The sequence below is a fragment of the Equus przewalskii genome, chromosome 21 (genome assembly GCF_037783145.1).
Source record: "Equus przewalskii isolate Varuska chromosome 21, EquPr2, whole genome shotgun sequence".
NCBI lineage: Eukaryota > Metazoa > Chordata > Mammalia > Perissodactyla > Equidae > Equus > Equus przewalskii.
Window position 1 is genome coordinate 39,140,261 of NC_091851.1, and position 24,020 is coordinate 39,164,280.

General features: G+C 52.1%; 1 protein-coding gene and 1 long non-coding RNA gene across 8 annotated transcripts in view; one reads left to right on the plus strand and one right to left on the minus strand.

The window, feature by feature from the left end:
- The window catches only part of NFATC2 (nuclear factor of activated T cells 2), a 158,389-nt gene that overhangs the window by 14,453 nt on the left and 119,916 nt on the right, over positions 1–24,020 (minus strand). The gene's annotated exons all lie outside the window — the stretch shown is intronic.
- LOC139078279 (uncharacterized) lies at positions 10,179–11,598 on the plus strand. Its single transcript, XR_011531183.1, has 2 exons — positions 10,179–10,411; positions 10,700–11,598. It is a non-coding gene; the product is annotated as an uncharacterized lncRNA (long non-coding RNA).

Below are 24,020 nucleotides of genomic sequence, written 5' to 3' on the forward strand. Positions count from 1 at the left end.
AGTTGTTAGTGACATGGAGGTGGACATCAAGAGTTACCGTATGCTACCCAGGTAACACCTACAACCCTCCCTAAGACAGGGTCCTAGAATCACTGCCCCATTTTGTTGTCTTTTAGGAGGCTAGAGCTGAAGACATACACAGCGATGTTGCGTTTTTACAACCCTAGGCATAAATCCATGGATCGCCCCACTAGTCTGTGCATTAGATGATAATTTAGGTTATGGAGTGGAAGTGGTTCACTGATTAATTGACATTGATCATTGACGTGAAAGCACAGGTGTCAACAGATAAAATACAGAAAAAAACACAGACCCAAGAATCTGTCACCTTGACAAATTAATAGAACCAGCTTCCAGCCTTCTGAGGGCACAGGCAAGCGTCTTTAAAAGAGATGGAACTAGACGGGAAGGCCTGTGTGCATCTGTGTCATGGAGCTGATGGGAATGAGCATGGTCTAAGGTATGTTCCGTGTGATGGGTCTACAGTGAAAGTACTGCTGTCCCTCCAGCCACTGCAGAGCACGCTCCCTTCTCTATTCTCCACTTGGTCCACGTTCTCCAAGCTAAGCTGTCCTACAAGGCAGCACTAGCCTACTGTCCCCTCAGCCGAGCTGACCCCTCTTCCTTGTCCTCCCCTCCCGTTCGGCAGCACTTCTTCTGACTCCAGGCAGCTGAGCTGCACCTCTCCTGTCAAGCAACCACAGCTCCTCCGGTAGCGACCACAGGCAGGAGCGTGCTCTGAGCAAACCGCGGCTTGCTTCCTGGTCCTTCCGCCGTTTCATCGCGGCCTCGACCCCAAACCTCTGATGCAGAGAGGCATCAGCCACAAAGCCAGCACGGCAAAATAAGTTGCTTTTTCTTTTTTAAACAAAACAGAAGCAAAAGAAAAAGAAAAAGCACTTGTTACTCCCCCGAGTTGACATTCGGGAAAGAAACAGTGATCCAAACCCACAAGTCAGCCCGTGACCGCAAATGAGATGATAAAATAAATACCTCACTGTTTGGGAAGCCATCTTTCTCTTTGGGGGTTGGAGGAACAAACCAAACATTTACGTTACAGCATTGAGTTTATTTATCCTTGTTTATCTGTGAGAGATGGCACGGAGGCTGGGGGCAGGGGTCAGACCCTCCAGGGCAGCAGCAGGTGGAAGCCTGGAGCAGCAGGAAGCGTTCCCCTCCTCAGCCACCTCCTCAAGTCACAGAACCACACAGAACTTCCTCGTGGCCTCTCGGAGGAGCTCCCGACCCCCCTGCCCACCTCACGAGACATTTCCTTCAACAACCAGCAAGGCCCTGCTCCCGGAGAGGATTCACTGGGTGGTCACTGAATCGTCCAGCCCGGCCTCCACCTCACCTTCCCATAGATTCACTTTCTGGGTCATTCGATGCCTTCCCACAAGATGTCACGACCAGCTCACAGCACAACCCCCGCCCCCCAAAAAAGACAACCACACCCCCCACACACATTTCCAAAGCCCACGTCCTGTAAGGAGGCCCCCTGGCCCTTCACGACCCCTCCCACGACACCGTCCCCTCTGTCTTGAAATTCCCCTCCCCAAGAAGGTTTCAACACGTCCGCCTCCCTCCTGAGTCCCTGAGCCCCGTTCGTCGTGAGAACTGACTGGCCTGCAGACTGACTCCCCAGAAGTGTAGGCCTGTCCCCACGTGCACTTGGCAAGCCCTGGCCATGGGGCCCAGCCCTGGGCAAGCCACCCCCCCAACACCAGCCTGAGGAGGGGGAGGCAAGTGCCGGCTAGCCACCCTCCACCTTCACCTTCCACCCTCCACCTTCCAGGCTCAGCCAAGGGCTTGTGGGGTGGGGTGAGTGACAGCAAAATAAGCCAGGACCCCCCAGGCCACCCAGCCCCGCTTCCAGGCTCACAGGCAAGAGAAACCACTAGCTGCCTGGAAAGAAATTCCACCGGGTCCGAGCAGGGATCAGACCCAGCCCTAAATTCCTCCAAGTGACTCAGGCCCTGCCATGGCGCTGCGCTCTCAACTCAAAGGCTGTGAGTGTGCATGCGTGTGTGACACGACCCTGGGTATCCCTAAAGGACGTTAACTCTCCCAGGATGTGCAGACAGAGCCCTAACCCCACTCTCGGCCCCTTAATCAGAATTTCCACCTGCACAGCCCCTGCTGTGGATGGAACGATGTCCCCAAAACTGCTCTGTTTGAGGCCCTAACCTTCGGCTGGATGGTATTTGGAGAAGGGGCCTTCAGGAGGCAATTGGGGTTAGATGAGCCACGAGGTGGGGTCCTCATGCTGGGTCAGTGCCCATAGAGAAGAGACCCTGGAGCTGGTTTGCTCGCTCGCTCTGCCACATGGCAAGAGGCGTCCCTCTGCGGCAGGCCCTCACCAGAAGCCGACCACGCTGGCCCCCTCATCTTGCACTTCCGGCCCCCCGAGAGCAGTGAGGACACCGATTTCTGTGGTTTAAGCCCCCCCATCCATGGAAGTCTGACATGGAAGCCTGAGCTAAGACAGCCCCCTAAGCACCATTCAGCCAGAGCACATTCCCCTCCAGCATCTGCCAACGAAGCAGCCCAGGGGAAGTGACCAGCCCAAGGTCCTACAGCTGGTCTGTGGGGGTCCCAGGGTTTGAACAAGGAGCAGCCGTGGCTCCTATGGCCCCACGTCCCCGCCACACCCTCAGATGGTCTGGCTTCGTGCCGGGAAGGCCCTGCTCTCTGCTCTGCACCTGAATCCTGTCTCTGTCCGCATCCAGCCTCCAGGGCAGCCTGGGCTCCTCCCCCAACAGCCCCTCTCCTTCCCCACCCTCCGCCGAGCTCACACGCAGCCTCTCTGTGTCGGGGGAGGTTGCATGTGTCTGAGGGCGGGGGCCACGGACCGCTGGGTGCAGGAGCTGGGGATCGGGTGAGCGGCTCACAGCCGGGGGCAGAGGCGCAGGGAGCCAGACTGCTCAGATCGGGATCCCAGCCCGCCGCGTCCTCCGAGGACTGGAGGGGAACTCCGGCCCGCTCTGCACCTCCCCTATAAATGTGGGCAATAATGATGCCAACAGTTTTAGAGGGAATGTTCATTTCAGAGGGAATCAGTGAGTCAACACAGGGCTGGGGCTTCTGACAGTGGGTGGCACATGGTAAGCACTTCACAGTCATGGAAGGAATGTGAGCCAATCGTTCAGCTTCTTGAGCCTCAGTTTCCCCCTCTGTAAAATGGGACTAATAATGTGTCTCCAGAAAGATGTGCAGTGGAGACAGCTGGCACCACGCCAAGCTAACAGTGTTCGCGGCTGTTCTATTACTGTTGTTACTAGGTACTAGCCCACCACACAGGACATCCGGTTAACAGACTGAATGGACCGGACAGGAGCTAACCCCCTCACCAGAGCACTTTCACCTTGAAGCTATTTCTGCATTGTGGAGTGGGTGGGTCTGAGGTCGGCCTGCTCTCAGAGATGCATTTTCACATCCTGCAGAGAGGGGGCCCCTCCCAGGTCCCCGCACCGTGTGCTGGCTGCACTGGGCCGGCGATGTGCAGAGCAGGCCTCTGAGTCACCAGCACTCTGCAAACCAGAGGCCCCCGGAAGCCAGCCCAGGCAGCAGGCCCGTACAGCCCCAGCCACCCAGACATCTTACCAGCAAGACCTCGGAGTTTACGAGAAAAATGCCTCATGGTGTCCCAAACTGTCCCCAGCTCTCGGGATGAGTAAACATGGCAGTTCTGAGACTCTGGTTTCGAGTAAGAAGCCGAGGTGCTAACTGGGAGGAGGGCATGTCGTTGGCAGATGGGGAGGGCAGAGCAGCCTGCAGCCAAGAAGGTGCCAAGCCCTGAGGAGGCGGAGGAGGTCCTGAGCTAGCCTCCAGGGAGACACACCCACCCTATGCTGGTCAAGCAACACACAATATGTCATGTCCCCAAACTCAGCTTTCTAGGCCTTAATCCCAGCATCCTCCTCCCATCCCCCTCCACCATTAGACTTCATGACTCAGAAATCCAAATCCACACGCAGCAGGATTCCCCAGGGGCCAGGGGCAGGGCCTGAGGGCAGAGGCGGAGGGCTGCTCCTCCAGGCCTGGACACGGGATGCCTCTTGGAAAGACGGGAGGCAGGTGGCCCAGTTCATCTCCACAGTTCCTAAAGGACATGTGTGTCCAGCCCGATGCACAACATTTGGTGGACACTTTCTACGAGGCCCCATGCCTTCACATTTACGGCGCATCAACAGATCCAGTGGCATGCGCCAGCTTTCACAGCAGCTTAGCATCAGATGATCAGGGTGGACCCCGCAGGTACGTGAGCATGGACACAGCCTTTCAGTGGCAAATGGTTGCCGTGGTGATGGATCTTGTTTTGGGGAGGGAGTAGCATGGCTCAGGCTACAAGGACACTGTATCTTGAAGCCCACCACATTGTAACGTCAACCCCTCCGGGGGTTGTAACAGCCCTTCGAGGGCAGGGACCTCATCTCTTGCTCACTGCCACATCCCCAGCACCCAGGACAGAGTGCACGGCCCGTGCTCAGCCAAAATTTCATGGAGGAATGGCTGAGCGAACGAATGAAACACAAACCCCTAACTGACTGGATTTAACCAGAATTTGCCCAGTGAGGTCTGGCTTTTAATGGTCTCCAGGAGCTGGTCTGAGACCCTAGTGGGAAGTTGTTGGCCAAGCTGACGGTAGTTGGACCAGAGAGGACAGGGCAGAATGGGAGCCCTGCGTCATCAGCAACACAAACAAGCGAGTGCCAGCCACGTGCACCCCCCTGTACCCTCAGCGAGTCTCTTGGCCTGTCCTGTTCCTGGGGCCTTGAGGCTATAGAGTTAGGAGAACAGAAAAGCACACTGCATATATTTATTTAATCTTCACAGTAACCCCACGAAGTAGGATAGTGACTGTCCCTATTCTCCAGATGACAAAACTGAGGCACAGAGAGACGAGGTAACATAGCCAGGTTATTCAGCTACTAAGTAGCAGAGCCTGGATTCAAACCTACACAGTCCGGCTCGAGCAACTTGAAGATGGAAATTCTTTTGCAATTGACATCTGGCAACCAGAACCTGCTTCTCTGAAGGCAGCTCTGAACAAAGGCTGGTCCTCGGGAGACACTGGCTTTCATCAGGGTAGAAATCACCCGTACAGTAAGCCAAGAAAAAAGGGGGTGAGCTAACATCGATGCTGCTCACTCTAGTTCACCAGGGAGGATGAGAAGAAGCAGCAGAGTGGCTTGGCCCCCTCGGGACCACTGTGCCAAGCCCGGGGTAGAGATCTAAAAGGTGAGGTGAGGCCAGGGTATCCAAGACTGAAGACAGAGCCACTGCCTGGCGTTCAGGGAGAGGCGGCGGCTTCCCCAGGTGTGACTGGACGCTCCCTGCTGGCTCCTGTTGGCAATATTCTCCAGCAGGAGAGGAACACTTCAGCTCACTCCCCATAAAACCATCACAGCCCGTGTTTCTAGACCTAAGGGAATCCAAGCCTTCCGTGTGTCAGTCTGATTCTGGCCTGGGGCTCTGGCGGCCATCTGCAGGGCACACAAAGCACCCTCCCTTCAAAGGAAATATAACTCTCTTAGCCTCCACTGTCAGGAGCCTGTCTGATGGGGAAATCCAAGTTATCCCAGAGGGTGACGGGTGAGTGGCTGCCAGACCACAACCATCCACAGCAGAAGCCTGGGTGCCACGGACACCTGCTGGCCTCCTAGTGAGAAGTCTGTTTTGATGGACTTTCCCGAACCACCAGCCAGCACCCACCTGCTGCTGGCACCCAGGGATCCCACTTGGCCTCAGGAAAGGCCACTCCTTTAAGATCGAAGATCATGCACTTCTCTTCCTCACTCTCCTCTAGTTCCCCAGCCTTCCACCTACTCTCTCAACACAGCAAGCACACTCACACCCCAGGGCCTTCGCACTTGCTGTTCTCTCTACCTACAATGCTCTTTCCCTAGATGTCTGCAAAGCTCTCTCATTGAGATCCCTGCTCAAATGTCACCCCCTCTAGGATGCTTCCCTTCCTGGAACAGCAAGCCTTCATGCCACCCACCACTCTCTCTCCCTTCCGCTCTGTTTTGCTTTTTCTCAGAGCGCTTGGCTCCACCCAGTTTATCACTTGGGCTTAGACTGTGAGCTCGATGAAGGCAGGGACCCCAAGCCTTTCTGCTGACTGCGGTGTCCCTAGCAGAGAGCAACAAATAGCTACTGGATGAATGAATGACTAAAGGAAAGAAGGGACAAATGAGTGAACAAACCCTGGTTCCGAGAAGGGGCAAACCAGCGCTGACTTCATTGTGGCAAACACGGAGTACTGTGATGCTTGTCTCTGTAGAGCAGACCCCGAAAGAAACAGCGAGAGATGGTACTTTGCTGTCAGAAGGGAGAAGCCAGCGTCTCTGAGCTTTTGGTCACATTGTCACCTGCCTGTCTCCTTCTCTGACTAGTGGAATCCTGGCTCAGATGGCCCACGAGGTCCAGGCCCCCCAGGGCGCCTGGCACCAAGCGTGACCCGCAGCGGGTGTATGGAACCACACAGCGAAGGGGGTTGGGACAAGCACGATGGAATCTGGAGCCCTAAACCTTCATTTTCCACTCAGTCCAACTTAAAGGGGGATAAATCGTTTCTCCATTTGTGAACATCTCTATTCTGAGCCCATGTCATACGCCCACTGGGCCCTGGCTGGAAACTGCCCGTGAAAGGACCTGTGGGAGGCAGGTTCTCAGAGCAGTAGATCCTCCGGAAACCAGAACGCTCAGAGACGGGAGAGTCAGCCTTTCCGACCCAAGCGCTCCAACCCCTCAACCCTGGGCTCCAGCCCCTGAGGCCCCCAAACTCCGAGCAGGGACGTGGGTGGTGGGGCCATCGCGAGCTCGTGAGGCGCATCCCAGGCCATGTGGCAGGGTCGGTGGCTGGGCACAATGGCAAGCCCCCGTGAGAGGTGGCTCGACCTTTTCTTCTGTTACGAAAGGTGACCTTGAACAGGTTCTAGAAAAACTCCACAAAACTCAATATTGTACCATGTCCGTTTTCCTCCATTTGAGGTAGAGGTGCAGTGATCTGAAGTTGATCTAAAGATGCAGTGCCCTTCTGTGGAGCCTGATAAGCTGACTCTAATGTGTCCACAGAAAAGCAAAAAGCCAAGAAAAGGCAAGCCACTTCTGGGGAATAACAAGCTGGTGAACGCACCTAGCAGAAATCAGTAATATCTACGGAGCCGCTGTAATTAACTGCTGTGGGGGGCACACTGACCTAGGGGACAAGAGAGACCAGCAAGAGGCATGGAAGTGGTATTTATGACTGCGATGGACTGATGACAGTGGAGAAAGATGGACTTCTCAATAGACGGTCCAGGATAACTAGTAATCCATATGGAAAATACTGAAATTGGAACCTTACCTCCAACGGGACACAAAAATCAATTCCAGGTGGATCACAAACTTATGGTGAAAGGTAAGACTATAACACATTTGGAAGACAATATGGGAGAAGCTCTGTATGACATTAGGGTAGGAAAAGATTTCCAAAACCAGAACTCCAGACTGGAGCAGCATCACAATCGCGTGGAGGGCTTATGAAACAGATTGCCGGGCCCACTCCTAGTGTCTGAGTCAGCAGGGCTGAGGCAGCGCCCAAGAATCTGTGTTGCTAACAAGCTCCCGAGTGACACCGTGGCTGCCAGTCCGATGACACATTTTGGGTAGCACCATCCCAATCCAGACTCAAAAAGCTCAAACCTTTCAGAAAATAAATTTAACTACAATTAAAAGTTTCTGTTCGTCAAAAGATACCATTTTATACACGTGAGCTACGCAAAACAGTTTAGAAGTCTTACAGTATCAAACATTGGGAGGACGTCGAGCCGTGCAATTCCTTCCATGTGCTGAGGACTATAAACGGTACTGTTGCCCTGGAGGATAATTTAGTGCTGTCTACCAAAGCGGCAGACGAGTATGCCCAGTGACCAAGCAATTCCACTTGCAGGATCACCCTACAGAAACTCCTCTGTGCGCATACAGCAGAAATAGAGAAAGACCATTCCAGAAACTACTGTCTATAACAGCAAAGGGGAAAACCTGGCAACAAGCAAATGTCCACCATCAGCAGAATGGATAAATGAGCTGCAGAATGGAATACTACAGAGGAGAAAAAAGGAAAAGATACAGCTACAGCAAAGACAAGAAATGAATCTCAAGAACAGAATGGAGAAGGAAAAAGCAAGTTACAGGAAACTTCTTACAGCATGATTCTATTTACGTAGAGTACAGAAGCATGCAAACTCAAAAACGTGGTAAAACTATATAGAAAAGGAAGTGACAAACACAAAATTCAGGACATCACTCTAAGGTGGGAGCAAAGAGAATGCATTCAAAATTACACGCTCGATCCAGGCATCCAGCATCATGCTGAGAACAACGCAGAAAAGCGACCAGCAGGCCCCTTGCGCCTCCTCACGGAGGAACATACCACCACCTACAGAGGTGGTCTTGCCAAAAACACCTAAATGAATCTGATCCAGCTTCTATCTCACTACCGACTTACAGGAAATACTGGGGCAGAGCAACACGTTTAGATGACACCACGGGGCTGCAATCAGCAAAACCCAGACTTTGCAAACTGCCTGGCTTCTTCAAGTAAAGACGGCCTGAGGACAAAGATGCAGGGGGCACGGACAGATGAAAGAAACAGGAAACACATCCTGACACCAACAGCGTGTGGGCCTGCCCTGGATCCAGTCACACAAACCGTGAAGAGAAAAATTAGGGCATTAATGAGGCAGTTGAAAATCGGAACACGGAGGTTGATGATAATAAAGAATTATTCATTTTTCGCTGTGATGATAGTATCAAAGGAAAGTATCTTAAAAGTCTTCTTGTAAAGAAACATAACTGAAAGGTTTCCAGATAAATCCTTTTAAAGGCAGAGGAGCTCAGAGGAATGGCTATGTTCTTTCTCTGTAAACTCGACGGCGGGTGCACGGTATTCATTTGTATTGTTATTTTTTATATCCTACATATATTTAATAAGAGCAATTTGGTATGTAAAGAAAGGAAGGAAAGAGAAAAGGAAGAGAGAAAGGCAGAAGGGCAGAAAGGGAGGGAGGGGGTGGGAGAGAGAAAAGGAAGGAGGTGGGGAAAGGAACGGAGACGAGGAGGAAGGAAGACAAAATGAGACAATCACTATCCAGAACTCTCATGGGGAAGAGCAGCAAGGAGCTCACCCTTCTGGGAGTAAAGGAAGGAACAGTCTAGCACGCTTGGGGCAGGAGAGGGCCACCTCCTCTGAGAGGCCTTCCCTGGGGAACCTGTCTAATGTTCTCTCTCGCAGCACCTGTTTCCTTCCTTCCTAGCACGTCTCGCCATCTGAAATGCATTTCTTTGCGGTGTTCACTCTCCCTTTTCCCCAGCCCCTGGAAGATCCATGGGGCAGGGCCCTCCCTGCCTTCACCCACAGCTACCCGGCTGGTCGCAGGTGTTGATCACGATGCTGGTGGCTGGCACGTACCGAGCACTTGCTCTGTGCCGGGTCCTGGCCTACAAAATCTACACGCATTAACCACACAGTGTTCACAAGGCCCCTGGGGTAGACGTTGTTCTTATTATTATTCCCATTTTGCAGTTCAGTGAACCAAGGCTCTGAGCTGAAGGGACTTGCTCAGAGTTACACAGCCAGCAGGTGGCCGAGCTGGGATCTAAATGCAGGAGCACACTCGAAGCCGCTCTGCCCTGCGCTGCTGCCTCGCCAATAAACGGCAGTTTAATGGTAAAGACAGAAGCCTTTTGTTCAGACCTCAAATGATCAGAGTTAACCATTGAAGTCCAAGGAGGACCTGACTGAGCCAACCTATTTCTCCTGCCCACACCAGCTCCTGGGCTGCTCCTCTGCATGCACACTTGTACACACACGCACGCACACACACAAACACACACACACACACACACACAGAGTCAACTACATGTCCCCATGTGACAAACCACAATGCAAGTTACTAAATCGATGCTCTTCGACTTATTTTCTGCCTGGCACATAGTAGGCACTTAGCAAATGTGTTGAGTGGAACTAACTAAAGTGCAAGAAATTTGGGCCAAGATACCAAACCTTCCAAAAAGAACCTAGAGGTGCCAACCTTGCCGTGAAAACATCCCCCCCCCCCCCCCCGTTTCTCCCTCAGAGACCCACTGGCCTTGGCATGAATGAGGCCTTCTCTGAAACCGGAAGTACCTGCAGGAGGGGCCCTAATCGCATCAGTCACTCCCACTCTAGCAGGAATTACCTTAAACAGATTGCTCTCCTTCCTGCCCCTCGGCCAACACCAGCCGCACAGAGGGGACTCTGAACGGGTGAGAGCTCCTGAGAGCAGCAAGGCCCCACGTGGGCGCTGTGATCCAGAGTCTGAATTCGGGAAACTCTCTCCAGGGCAGGCCTGAACACAGTCACACACCAAGAGGCCATCGTGGGGTGAGCCCCCGGGACCCACACTCTGGCATCAGACAGCTGGAGGACAGGGCTGGGAGAGAGCTGGTGACCAAAGGGGTGGCAAGTGCAGATGGGCGGAAGACCATCCTCAGAAACTTCTCTTTAATCAGAACAGAACAGGGAGCCAGCCTGGGGGCAGAGGGGACCTCCTTCTCCGAAAAGGGCCAGGGTGGGCAGGAGAGGGAGTTCCAGTCCCTGGGCCGAGGCATGAATTTCTCAGAAGCCTGGCAGCCTGGGAAACACAGGGCTGGTTTCTGTTTTCCGCCCCAGAAACGCCTGGAACCACAGTGGGAGGGAGGCCCCACCAGCCGGCCGGCCGGGAGAGCCTTGGCCAAGCCGCGGATGCAAACCCTGTGCTGTCGACAAGAGGGAAGCCGGGCCAGCTCCGATGCCCACTCCCAGGCGTCCCCAGGCACCTCAGGCCTCTGCCAGAGGGGTCCAGAGGATGCTGTCTTTGGGAGAAACTGGCAGCTGGAAGGCAGGAGAAGGAACAGGGGGCGCGTGTGCCAGCTGGGCTGGCCTCCTGGCACGGAAAGGGGGAGCGAGCTCGCCGGTCTCCCTGCAAAAGGGGCACTTCTGAGCCCAAAGCGAGCCCAGGCCAAGCACAACAGCACGAGAGGAATGGAGGAGAGGCACATGGAAGCGAGGCCCAGCACACCGAGTGGAGGCAGCCGCCCCGCGCTCCCGGCAGCCGGCTCCCAGGGTTGCACAATCGTTTCCATGGCGCTTGGTGTTGCTGTCACAACAGCTTCAGGATGGCCAGGCGCTGGGCAGTGCTGCGGGCTGCAGGCGGGAAATCGATTTCCTAGTGCGCAGCAGCCAGCACATTTTGGAGGGTCCAGCCCGGCCCGGTCTGCAGACTCTGCCCTAGTCAGGTCCAGGTCCACGGGGCACTCCGAGGCCTGGGGGGCCATTGAGGGGGAGCCCGGGGACCAGCTGGACCCCTCTGCAAGGCTCAGACGGGGATGCGGCCCTACACAGCGACCCTGCAAAGTCCCAATGGGACATTCAAGGCCCCCAGCACTTCTGTTTTTGGAAACTCTAGGCCGTATCATGCCAAGCAACTAAAATGCTCCCTTGCTCACAATAAATACAATTTAAATGTCGCTACAAAGGTCAAAGGGGACTGGCTGACATGTTGACGGGCATTTCATTAAAACCAATCACCTCAATTTTGCAGTTTTCTTCTTCCATTTACAAGCTTATTCCTCCACCCCCACCCTCTACGCTGCGTCTCTCAAACTCTTTTTCAGGCCTTTTAAGAAGCTTGCAGTCCAGGATTCCTAAGCTGTCTACTGAGGCCCGATTCGAGGACAGGGGCACAGGCTGTCTCCCCAGGTTTCACATGCTATCAAACCTTGTTAGCAGACACTCTAGGGTTTGTCAATTGCATTCCTGAACGCGCAAAGAAATGCCTGGCATCTTTCCTCAACAAAATCTAGATAAAAAACACCCACAAATTTACTCACTGGCTGTGTGACCCTGGGCCAGTTACTTAACCTCTCTAGGTTGTAGTTTCTTCATCTATAAAATGGGAATAATAAAACTCACCTCGTGGGGCTGTGGTGAGGATTAAACGCGTTGATACAGTAAAGTCTTAGACAAGAACTGAGATACAGTAAGTGCCATGTATGAATTAGCTCCTATCATCATCATTAAAATAAGTATTATCATTGTGGTTTCATGATGAATAGTTTTAAATCATTTAAAACCCAGGCAGTGTAAGATTTCTATTTCATTCTTGGATAGTCATTCAATTCCACAAATATCTGGTGACATCTTACACACAGGGAGCTGGGCAAGGCTCTGAGCAAAGGGGACATTAACAAATGTTGTCAAGTTGAGGGGCAGCAGGGGGTACAGGCGAGTCAAACATCAGTCCTTACCACCCACAGACGTGCACTTGAGGGGGGGAGGAAAAAATATATAGAAACCCCTGAAAGGTGTATGTGACACATAGCACCCACAAAGGACCAGGTGTCGCCAGGACTCAGAGGAGGAGAAAAACCTCTGCTGCAGAGAGAAGAGACCTTGTCAGAGCCTTGAAATGTCCGCTGGCCAGATTTCAATAGGGGCAAAGGGAGAGGATGGCTTTCCAGGCAGAGGTTATGGTGTGGACAAAGGTTCAGAAGTAAGAAAACCTCAGCACAGCCACGTCAACCTCCACTCAGAGCCAAGATGGGTGCACAGGAGGGGTGAGCATGCATTCGAATGGTGGGAGACACACCCCTAAGCAGAACTAAAAGCTTTCTACTCTAAAGTCCCCCCTCCTTTTTTTTTTTGCTGAGGAAGATTAGCCCTGAGCTAACAACTGTGCCAATATTCCTCCACCTTACATGTGGGATGCCTCCACAGCATGGCTGATGAGTGGTGTAGGTCCATCGTGCCCGGGATCCAAACCTGGGCCACTGAAGTGGAGCACACCGAACTTAACCACTATGCCACAGGGCTGGCCCCTCAAAATCCCCATTTTTTATATTAGCCTCTAGGCTCATTTCTAGGACCTGAAATGTGTCCCTTTTCTTTTTCTTTCATGTAATACATGGATTGAAAAAGAAGAAAAGAAAACCCAAAAGTACAGAAACACACACAGGAGAAGGTCCCCTCTGCTCCTGGCCCCAGCTGCTCCACACTCCCTTGTGTGGCTGTAGCTCATCAATAAACAGGTGGCTCTGGTCGTCTGCTAGTATGAGCAAGACTGCAATCAACGTCCCACATCCCACAGTCGGCAGGGGGTCCCAATGGAGCGGGCTGGGTCCCCGACCACGAGACTCACAGTGGCGCCCGAGCAGAGGGCCTCAACCTGGAGCTGGCGGAAGACACTAGAGAAGGGTTGGCACGTCTCAGATGCAGAAACTGACATGCTTCCACCAGCCTGGACAGGTGAGATGGTGACGAGGACAACAAAGCTGACAGTTACTCTCCCCGGAGCGCTTCCTGCACGGCTGACCCTATTACGTGCACTTTCCATACATCATTTCATTCAAACCTGCAGCACTGCTATTATCCCCATTTTATAGATGGGGACATTGAGTCACACACATTAAATCTCTTGCCTAAGGCCACACCTCTGAATTTCTTAGGCCGCCGTACAGATGGTGCAGGGGGAACAAAGCAGGGTGGGGTACCAGCTGACTGTGTCCCCGCTGAGCCTGAGACTCCGTGCAGGTGTCCAGGAGGCTGCAGACAGGCAGGTCTGGCGCGAAAGGCCATTTTCTGGAGTCTCATCAGAGAGAGAGGGAGGGAAAGGGCTCAAGAGAAATGCCCTACTCTGTTCACAAATCGAATCTAGAGGGTTCTGTCCCACACGTGACTTTAAAAGCTCACCCTCTGCGCCTCCAGCTTTGGGAGAAATCGCTTCCTCTCTCTGCTGCCGGGTTTCCCAGCTGTGACTTGGGGACGCAACCAGGCTCTGCCTTCCGAGGGTGCTCGTTAAGTAGGAGGGACATTGTTATAATTACTTCCTCTCCTTGTCAGTCTGGTAAACACACCCCAAACTGCAACTTTCCACCTGCCCGCGGCTTCCCTTCCCTCCTCTCCTGGAATTGAATCAGCTCCCTTCTGCGGCCCGGGAGGCCCCATGTGGCCTGGCCAGCCCTCAAAACCTCTGGGTCAGGGCTCTCAGCCACCCCAGACCTCGTCTGTCCTCCACCAAACCAGGCTTCTGGCCACCTCAGGCCCTTTGCACAGGCTGTGCCTCTGCCTGGAATGCCCTTCCCCCATCTGCTCTCCTTCAGGTCTCAAGCCACCTCCTCCGTCCCTGCCTGCCCCCTCTGAAGTCACTCCCTCTCCTATCATCACCGTGTTTATTTTACTCGGAGCTCTTCGCCCCATCTGAAGTTCTCATTATTTATCGGTTGGCTTCCTAGAGAGCTTTGTCAGGGCAACCGCCTCGTCCACTGGATTCACAGCTGTGTCCCGGTGCCTGGCACAAAGCCCAGCACACAGTAGGTGCTCAGCAAACATCCCTTCAAAGAATGAATAAACAGGCACCAGTTGATGGGAAGAAATCGAGAGGGCAGATGCCCCAACAAGACGCCTCCTGGCAGTTTCCTGATGCAGCCGGAGCAAACCAGTGTAGGAGGAGCCTGCGTCCACACGGCCATCAGCCTCCCCGTCCTGTGGGGCCCTGACAGTCTACAAATGGCTTTTCACACATGCCTCACCCAAGGCCACAGGCGAGGAAGAGGCGAAGTGGGGCTCCAAGTCACGCTTCCTTTGGCAACAACTAGTCATCGCCATCCTCTGACACAGGAGCCCCTGTCCTGGGCACTCACCGTGCACAGCAAGAAACCGGTTCCTGGGGGCTTCACCCACCCAGAGAGCTCTGAGAACTCTCCAGTCTCCAGACGGCAGGCCTCTTTCTAGAGTGGATACCCTCCCCTCTCCCCCCGAAAACACGTTGTTTGGTCAACGCTCAACACTATAAAGCTGTCGTCTCCACCAGAACGGGGCACTAAATCCTTCCGACTGGTGGTTCTTAATGGGTGGCAGTTCCTCCCCCCATGGGACATTCTGCAGTATCTAGAGACATTTTGGTTGTCACAACCGGGGTGGGGGGTAGGGAGAGTGGGCTTCTGGAATCTAGTGGGTGGAGGCCAGGGATGCTGCTAAACATCCTACAGTGTGCAGGACAGCCCCACAATAGAGAATGATCCTACCCCAGGGTCAACAGGGCCAAGGCTGAGAAACCCGTTTCAGGCAAAAAGGCAGTAAGAAAATATCTGGGGCTCCTGGACTGACTCTGAGGAGAAGAGCTCTCTGAATTTGGGGAGAATCACCCCTCATTCTGTTTCAGATTTCTTCATAGTGCTATTACCATCTGACATTATAATACATATTTATTAGTTTGTCTGGTTCCCCAACTAGGAGGTGAGCTCCAGAAAGGCAAGGACTCCATCTAGTGCAGGGACCGCTGTGTCCTCAGGACCTACAAATTGCCCTTCGCACATGGGAGGCCTTCAATCAATATTTGTGGAATAGATGAAGAAACTCCTAAGAATATTGAACAATACAAAATATACAACCTCCTTTTGGAGCTATTTTCCCATTATGATCGCACGTCCTGTGCAGACCCCAAATCCATCCTCCTCGTCTTCCCCAGAAACAGATTTGAGTTCTGCACCTGGTTGGGAAACGTAAATATTAAAAACTACATTCCCCAGCCTGCTTTGCAGCTCTGTGTGGTCATATGACCAGGCTCTAGCCAACCAGGTATCAGTCAAGGGACAGATGCAATTTCTGGGTTATGCCCTTAAAGGGAAGGGGCTCGCTCTCCTTCCTCCTTTCCCCCACCCCCTCCTCCCACCCAGGAACCATCCTGGATAGCACAGATGAGGGTACCATCCTAAGAGTGGTGGAGGAGTAAGGCAAAAAGAGCCTAGTCCTGGCACCACCAGGCCAGCATACCACCCTGGACCGCGTGGACCACGTATGCATGAGACTGCTGTGCTGTCACACGGGAAAGAAATCATCTATCTTGTTTAAGCCACTGTTACTCTGGGTTTTGGTTACAGTGAAACTGGTGGCCAGATAGCCATGAATGATTATTCTTAAAAAGTCACGTAGATAAGCAGTATATTATCAGACTCCCACCAGGTTCCTTAACGATAACATCGTTGACACTTGGGTCACCATGGTACCGGCTGCTTCAGTTGTTTTTCAGGAACTGAGAGTCGACTCCTTGTCCAATTCAGGACGGTTGAGACCACCGACCCATCAACTGGGCCTGCGCAAGTGTCCAACAGGTGACCCTTTGCCATTAGTGGGGCTGAAAACTCCACCCTCGGCTCATGCTAATGCCGCCATTTTGTGAACACGCACCCTAGGAAGAGCCACGAGGCTTGACTACGCTCCCTCACTTCTCCATACCTCCAATCACCTATCCCCACACTTCAGACCACCCCGCCCCCACATCCCGTAAACACCCCTGATCCCCATTTTCAGGGCGGCAGATTTGAGACTTGTTCTCTCATCTCCTCGCTTGGCTGCCTTGTGAATACACACTTTCTGTGCTGCAAACTCAGGGTCTTGGTGATTGGGTCACTGTGCAGTGGGCAAATGAGCCGGGATCAGTAACAACAGAGCCGTCCACATCCTAATCAGCACAAAACTCTCCCTCCCCCGCTAACCGTAGCTGCTCTGAGGTCATGTTAAGGACTCCTTAGCGGTGCGAGGAATATCCCAGCCAGCTGGCATGCAAGACTATTTTCTGATTCCCCTTCACACATGTAGGCGGTACAACCCTTAGCCTATACGTAGGATCCTTTCCTCCCTGACACCTCAGCCTGTACGAGTCTATTGCTAAGCCACAGAAAGAAAGGAGAGGAAGTCACATTATTTAGATCCATCAAATGATAATGACAAAAGGAACTACCACAAAAAGCCCATTAAAATCTTAAAACATCAATTATGCTGAAATGTATGAGTTCATAATGGTACCAAAGAAAAACCCCTAATTGATCACCAGGGGAGGATGTTAATGAAGCAACCCATTATTTTAAAAACTGGTAAATAAATGGGAAGAATCAAGCATTCATCCTGCTTTTCCTATATGAATTCTACCATTGTTGATGAAGGGAAGTTTCCCTTTATAGAAGTTTTCCAGCTAACAGAAGAGGAAGAGGAGACAGAATTAGAATAGAATATCACCATTTTGCAATTAACACACCATTGAATTAATGGAGCTGGTCTCCATCAATAGGCCCTGACTATTAACAACTACTAACGTCACCCAAAGAGAAGCGACCTGACATCGTGAGCTTCCTGAAAGAAGGATCCACCACCACCGATGAAGCAGACTTGCCCCAAAGGATTGAACCTGAATCAAGGAAGCCTCTAGAATCGACAGCCAACTTACAGGAAACAGAGAGGATGGAGGAACATGCTCGCCCTCACCATGGGGAGCTCCCTGGCAAAAGCCAGACGGTGAGACGTTTTACAGGATAAACAACCTGGTTTTCCAATAAATAAGTTACAAAATAATAATAAAACCAAAAAAAGGTTCCAGACTTAGAAACCAGGCAGCCACTTGCAACGCGTGGGCCTGGTCTGAATCCTGACTCAAACAAACTATAAAATAATAAAAACAAACCAAAGAAGAAAAAAACCCTTATGATGTATATGCGACCACTGGAAGTTTAAATACTACACACTTCACGATACTAGGGAATTTTTGTTAAGTTTCATGCACACTAACAGTATTACGAGTACTTTCTGAATCCTTTTCTTGTAGACATACATACTCAATATTTACACAAGAAATGATATGATTTTATCCAGGATTTTTGATGTCTAGGATTCGCTTCAAAATATTACGAGGAAGTGGAGGTGGTGGACGACAGAGGTGGAAAAGAAATCAGACTGGCCGCGAGCTGGTGACAGGTGAAGCTGAGAGACGGCTAAGTGAAGGCAGTGTGCGCCTTGATATTTACATATATTCAAACATTTCATAATAAGAAGTTCTTAGAAGTCTTACTTCTCGCCACAAGGAAGGGGCAGGAGAAAGACAGCGGGAGCTAAGACTTGCAAGGCCCCACTGGGCTCCAAGTGCCGGGTTAGGCAGCCACGGACGTGAGCGGCACTTTCGGAAGAGGAGGCCCAGACGCAAATGCCACACAGACCCAGGGAGAAGCCTTGATGAGAGAAGCTGGCGTGGCAAGAGGACAGCAACACAAGCACGGCTGTAACAAACAATGGACACACCGTCCACCTTCAGGAGACAAGAGTGAGCGATGGGGGCTATGGACAACGGCAAGTGCGTGCTCGGTCTAAAGGAGGTGGTCTCCACGCTGGGCCAGCCTTGACTGACTCCAGGTAGCCGCCATGCAGAATGTGGAGCCCAGGGTGGCCAGATCCTCAGATTTTCCAAGGAAAGCTGGAAATCTGTATTTTTATATGCAATCTCCTGGTTTTTAAACGTTGGCATCTAATCCAAATATTTTTTTAAATACCGTGTGGGCCAAACAAAATATCTGCAGGCTAACTGCAGCCCGTGGAACACCAGCTGGCCAGCCGTGTTCCAAGCACTGAAGCAGGCCACAACTCAACCCATCTGTAAGAAGTGAAAGGGTGCATTAATCAACTTTGGGTCAATTCTTTTTCAGGCATCCAATAAAGCTGAGAATTCAAAAGACACCATCAACTTCCAGAAATCTATAAGAACCGGCTGCAGAACATTTCAAAGGCCTTCTCCACGTCGTCGGCTTATGCAACAGAACCTCCACTCTGTCCAGAGTTTTGGAAACCAACAACTGGGAGTGTCCTTTCGACTTTCCCGGGATGGTGGAACTAATAGGCTTCAGATGAAACCCATTTGCTGGTTTGCAGAATGCCTGAGCCTTCAGTCGAAACTGCTTCCAACAGACAATCCCATCATAAAATGAAGTTGGGGTGCTCCATGCTCACCGTAAAACCACCAGGGAGCTCTCCACTTCGGTCGCCTGGCCAGAGATCTGATTTCATGGCAGTTTCGAGGGATGAGGCAGATGTCCTCTGGAACCCTGGAAGGGGTGGGACTGGCTGCTGAGCACCCAAATGGACTCCTTCTCCAAACCTAGCTCCAGTCTGCCTTTGGCTTCACCCGGATGAAGACTCCTGACATCCTCGATGGGCAAAGCAGGCCCCAGCCCCACCTTTCCAGACACCGTCTCAGCCTAACCAGATCTCCAGGTCAATAACCAACTAAAGAGGTGTCAAGAATGCAGTGGAGGAGAGAGAGCCAGAGAAATGGTTTCATCATCCCACAAGAACAAAGCCCCTCTTTTTTTTTTTTTTGAAAGAGTGAAAAGTAAAAGAAAATCGGTACTAAAACAAAGTTGAATCAGCCCAGGGCACAAAAAGACTCCAGAACTACACTCGAAGGCCGCAACAGACAAAACACACCCAATTCTCAATTCTGTGGGATGGAGTCAAACCAGGACTATTTCATAAAAGAAGGCCTTTTTTCTGGAAAAATAAAGCTTTCCTATTTATCTGAAATGTATTTATTGATGGGGGAGGAGGTAGGGTGTACAGAGGAAAATGTAGCATTAAAATAAGATTTGGTGAACTGCCCCCCACCTAACTCATGGCCTCAAGTGACTAAATTGCCTTTCAAGTTCTACTTTTCTAGAGACAAACCAACGGCAGCTCATGCTGACACTGGGAAGTGAGGCATTTTTAACATAAAAATTCTCCACTGTCTTAAGTTACGGCCTGGGATGAGCAGAGAGCTATTAACTATGGTTCTCCAGGAACTTCCCCCAATAACCGCACCCCCCCCCCCCAAGCTGCTGCATTGCCCTGAAATGAGCAAGGCCTGGGGCGCATCCAGCGCGCTCGCTGAGGGAGGAAGTGAGCGCAGCTCTCTGCACGCTGTGTGCGTAAGAATGAAAGTAGAGAAGGACCTTTAAAAAAAGGTCTGGATGCTGATCTGCCAGAAATCTTGCCTAACTGATCACCTGATTCCTTTGCAAAGATATTCACTTGTTACCACATGAGAATAACCTCGTTTGGAGGTGGAAATTAAATGCAGCATAAATGACTCAGAAGAGTTAAAAGTGCCGGTGTTGGTGGATAACGGGGGCCCTCGGAGGACGCCAAATGATGTCTCTCTTGGTCCTCTTTCTTGGGTCCTGTCTGCTCTTGTGGGTCAGACGCTGCTCTGGAATGCATGCTGAGTGGACAGCAAGTCTGAGAATAGACTTTCTTGTGGTTTTGGTAGCTTTTGACCTCGAAAGACAAGGGCACATTCCTTTGGAAACATCTGCTTTGCAGAATTTCACAAAGATGGCTGAGCACTTCTGGGTCTGGAGTGGCTGCAAGGTGGCTCCCTATATTTACATCAGCCAGCGATGCAAAGTACACATCATCTGGGTTGAACGGACAGCTAAATGACACAGCTCGAAATGTGAGGTTCTTAAAAGGCAGGGAAACATCAAGAGAGGCAAGTAAAGATGCCCCCAGGGACAGATGCCCACATGACGTTTGCTCCCCCGGGAGAGGCACTCGGACCTGCTCCTAGCTCAGTTAAGTGAGCTTCAAACAGCAGCTCTTGCAAATTTTGTGGGCTCATCTCTAAGCAAGCAGCTGTCTTGCCTTTGGAATTTTCCAGTGAGACTCTAACTATCCTTTGCTGAATTCACAAGAAGCAGCTGAGCCGGGTAATAAGGACACAGGTGGAGTTGGCCTCTGGGCTCCTCAAAGCCCAGCTCTGCCCCGACTCCCCAAATGGCCGTCTTAGGCTGTTTGGGCTCCTATAACAAAATGGCCACCAGGCAGCTTATAAATGACAAACACTATTTCTCACACTTCTTGGAGGCTGAGACATCCAAAATCAAGGTGCCAGCAGGTGTGGTCACTTCCTCATAGACGGCTGTCTTCTCACTACAATGTCACACAGAGGAAGGGACCTAGGGAGCTCTGTGGGGTCTCTTTCATAAGGGAACAATCCCGTTCATGAGGGCTCCACCCTCAGGACCTAAGCATCTCCCGAAGGCCCCACCTCCTGATACCGTCACACCGGGGGCGAGGTTCCAACATACGAATTCAGGGCGGGGGACACAAACATTCAGACCATAGAAATGGCCCAGGACTGACGACAATGATGACATCAAGGGCAGTGGAGGAAGAGCATAAGTACCAAGCACTTCTCACACGTGCCCAGTACTGGTCCAAGTCCCTTCCTCAAAGGATGCTCCCGTTTCCATCACAACAACCCTCAGAGTTGGGGGCCATCACCACAGAGATTTGTCCAATGTCACAGAAGAGTGGCGAGGCCAGACTGAAAGCCGGCGGGATGACCCCAGAAACTCTCCACCCAATAGGCCCCAAATCCAGGCTGGACCCTCCGACCAGCCATCCCATCCCTGAGGAACGGCCCCTGATAGACCCGCCCAGTCGTCTAGCAACAGATGAACAAGAGACACCAAGTCCCCATCCACGGGGGACCTGTGTGTATATTTTGCTACATTTTATAGAATGAAGGGGGAAAATAAGAACACATATTTGCATCTGCTCAGGATTACATAAAGAAACTCGACATCATGCATTCCCACGTGGCATGATGCTACCCCCAGGGTAGGGGGCGGAATTGGTTCTTAGGGGATGAAAAAAATCTTACACAGGATAAAGCTTGAGGCTGGGCAAAGGGCGACAGTCCACAAACAGATACATAGTGTATCTGTGGTACTGATGTTTCCTGGGGTTGGTGATCAGGAAAAAACCATCTAAAAAGGAGCCTGAGTGGAAAGGGTGGCAATAATAGAAAAAACAATGGAGAAATACTGCTCCGGAAGTCTCGAGAAAAACGACTATCAGAGAGCAGGGCAGAAATGGGGGCGTACCTTTTGCTGGATATCTTTTTATAGTTTTGTATTTCGAGCATGTGAACATATTACCTATATAAAATGTAAATATTTTTACACGAACTTTACAAACAGAATCCTGACTGAAGCCCTCAGGGGGTCTGGGCTCTGCTCGTGCCCACACGGGCAGCTGTGGGAATTACTCTTGGCCTTGGTGGTTTCAGGTGCCCCACAGCCCCACACACGACACCCGGGTTGGGTAGGGCTCTCAGGTGCCCGCGGGGCTGCTCTGTCACACAGCCATTTTGCTTGTTATCATCAGAACAGAGAAGCCCTGTGTGTCACCCTCTCTCGGCGCCACTGTCCCCAGGGAGGCTGTCAGGAGGCCCAGGCCTTGTGGGGCCAACCCAGCAGCCAGGCACACGTGCCTCTGTTAGCCACAGCCAGGCCATCTGTGGGCTTCGCACACCTCACCCGACAGGACTGCCTTGTCGCAGGCGTGCTGTGGGTGCCGGGCGGCCCCATTAAAGATTCCTGACCTACAGGACAAAGCCGTGCCGGTCACAGAACATTCTTCCATTCTTGGTCCTTTCCTGCTTTCTGCACCTTGTTGGGTATGTCCCTCTGTCCATCCTTCCGTGGCCTGTTTCTCATGCACTGGCTCATCCCGCCACAGGGTACAGAGCCTTTTCAAAGGACGCCTTGCCCCTCTCCCAATGGCACAACCAGCAAATCCTGGGCCACTGGGCCACACTCTGCCAGGGAGCCCAGCAGGGGACACGCTAACCGGACTTCCCAGCTGTCCCTGTGCTGAGGGCATCATCTCGCTTGTACAGGTGAACATCCCAAGGTCCCCAAGGGCAGCTTGGGAAGGGGACCTTGAGCCCGTGCCCTGGAGCTTTGCCAACATGGAAGAGACAGGACACAAGGGGGAGTGGGCCCCATCTCCAAAGACCAAGACAGCCAGTTTTTTATTTTCCTAGACAAATATAGTTTTAAAGATTTGAACCATGTCTTATAAGAAGTCAAGCCAATTAAACTCACAAATAAAAATAGCAGCTAACATGGATCAAGGATTACTCTGTGCCAAGCCCTATTCTAAAGCTTCAACATGGAATAACATTCCGTGCTCACCACAGTCCCCAGAGGGAGGAGCCAGGATCCTCTCCACTCTCCAGATGGGGAAACGGAGGCACAGCGAGGCTGGTAACCTGCTCAAGGTCACCAGGAAGAGATGGAGTCTCGGGTCTCACAGAGACATGGTGAGTAAATCTGAGATCTAGGAAGATTCAAACGAGAGCAAACGGCAAAAAGAGACAGCACGAGGCAGCGCCGGGCTGCACACGGCCTCCACGGGGCGCTGAGCCTCTGGCCAGAGCTGCCTTGCGGCCCAGGGCCACCACCTCCGTGCAGACTTCCACGTGGTGCGGTCAGCTCTTCCCAGTGCGCCCGAGTGGCTCTTCCAAGGGTAGAGAGAAAGCCACTCGCTGCCACCGAGCTTGGTGGGCGAGTTCAGCAGTGTCCACTGGGACCTGCCCTGTTTCTTCACGGGGCGGAAAGAGAGCTGGCCACCAGGGAAAAGAAACTGAGGATGCCTTTGGCCCCCAGGTGACAAGAACGGCTCCACTGCTTCTTTGGTGCCTGAAAACCAGTCCCTGTGAGTCACAGATCAGTTCTCTCTCTGGGGCTTTTTCCTACTTGTCTCTCACGGGGAGCATTCTTGTCAAACAGCAAAGGCCAAAGTCTTTAAGTGGCTAAAATAAAGGTAAGTCTGGAGAAGGCAGCACAAGAAACCTGAAGGGAAGCAGGGCTGTTATGAGCATCATGATCATTATTAATGGAATACATAGTAACTGTTGCACACATTTTAGGATCCTCACGTCTCTTGCTGGCAGCCCCAAGTTCAGTTCTTAATGCATCTTTGGCGGTTTGTCTGAGCGGGAGATACAGTTTTCCGGGGTGAGAAATCAAGGCCCAGAGACTTTCAGCAGCTGGCCCGAGCAGGGGCAGAGCAGCTGGCACCCAAACAGCCTGCTGCCCTTGAGCGTGCAGCCCGGATCCCTCAGAACCAGGCACGCCCATGGGAAGGGAGGGAGGTCCCGAAGGCAGAAGATAACAAACGGTCTACACTTACAAGGACTTCATACGACCCCCGTGCACTGCAGGGGCGTCCAAACCGTGCAACCACTTCAGAACACTACCTAGCAAGGGCTCCACTCCCGACCTTACGGGTGGGCACCCAAAGAAGATTCAGGAATGTCCACAGAGGTTTTATTCACAAAAGTGGAAGCAACCCAAACGCCCAT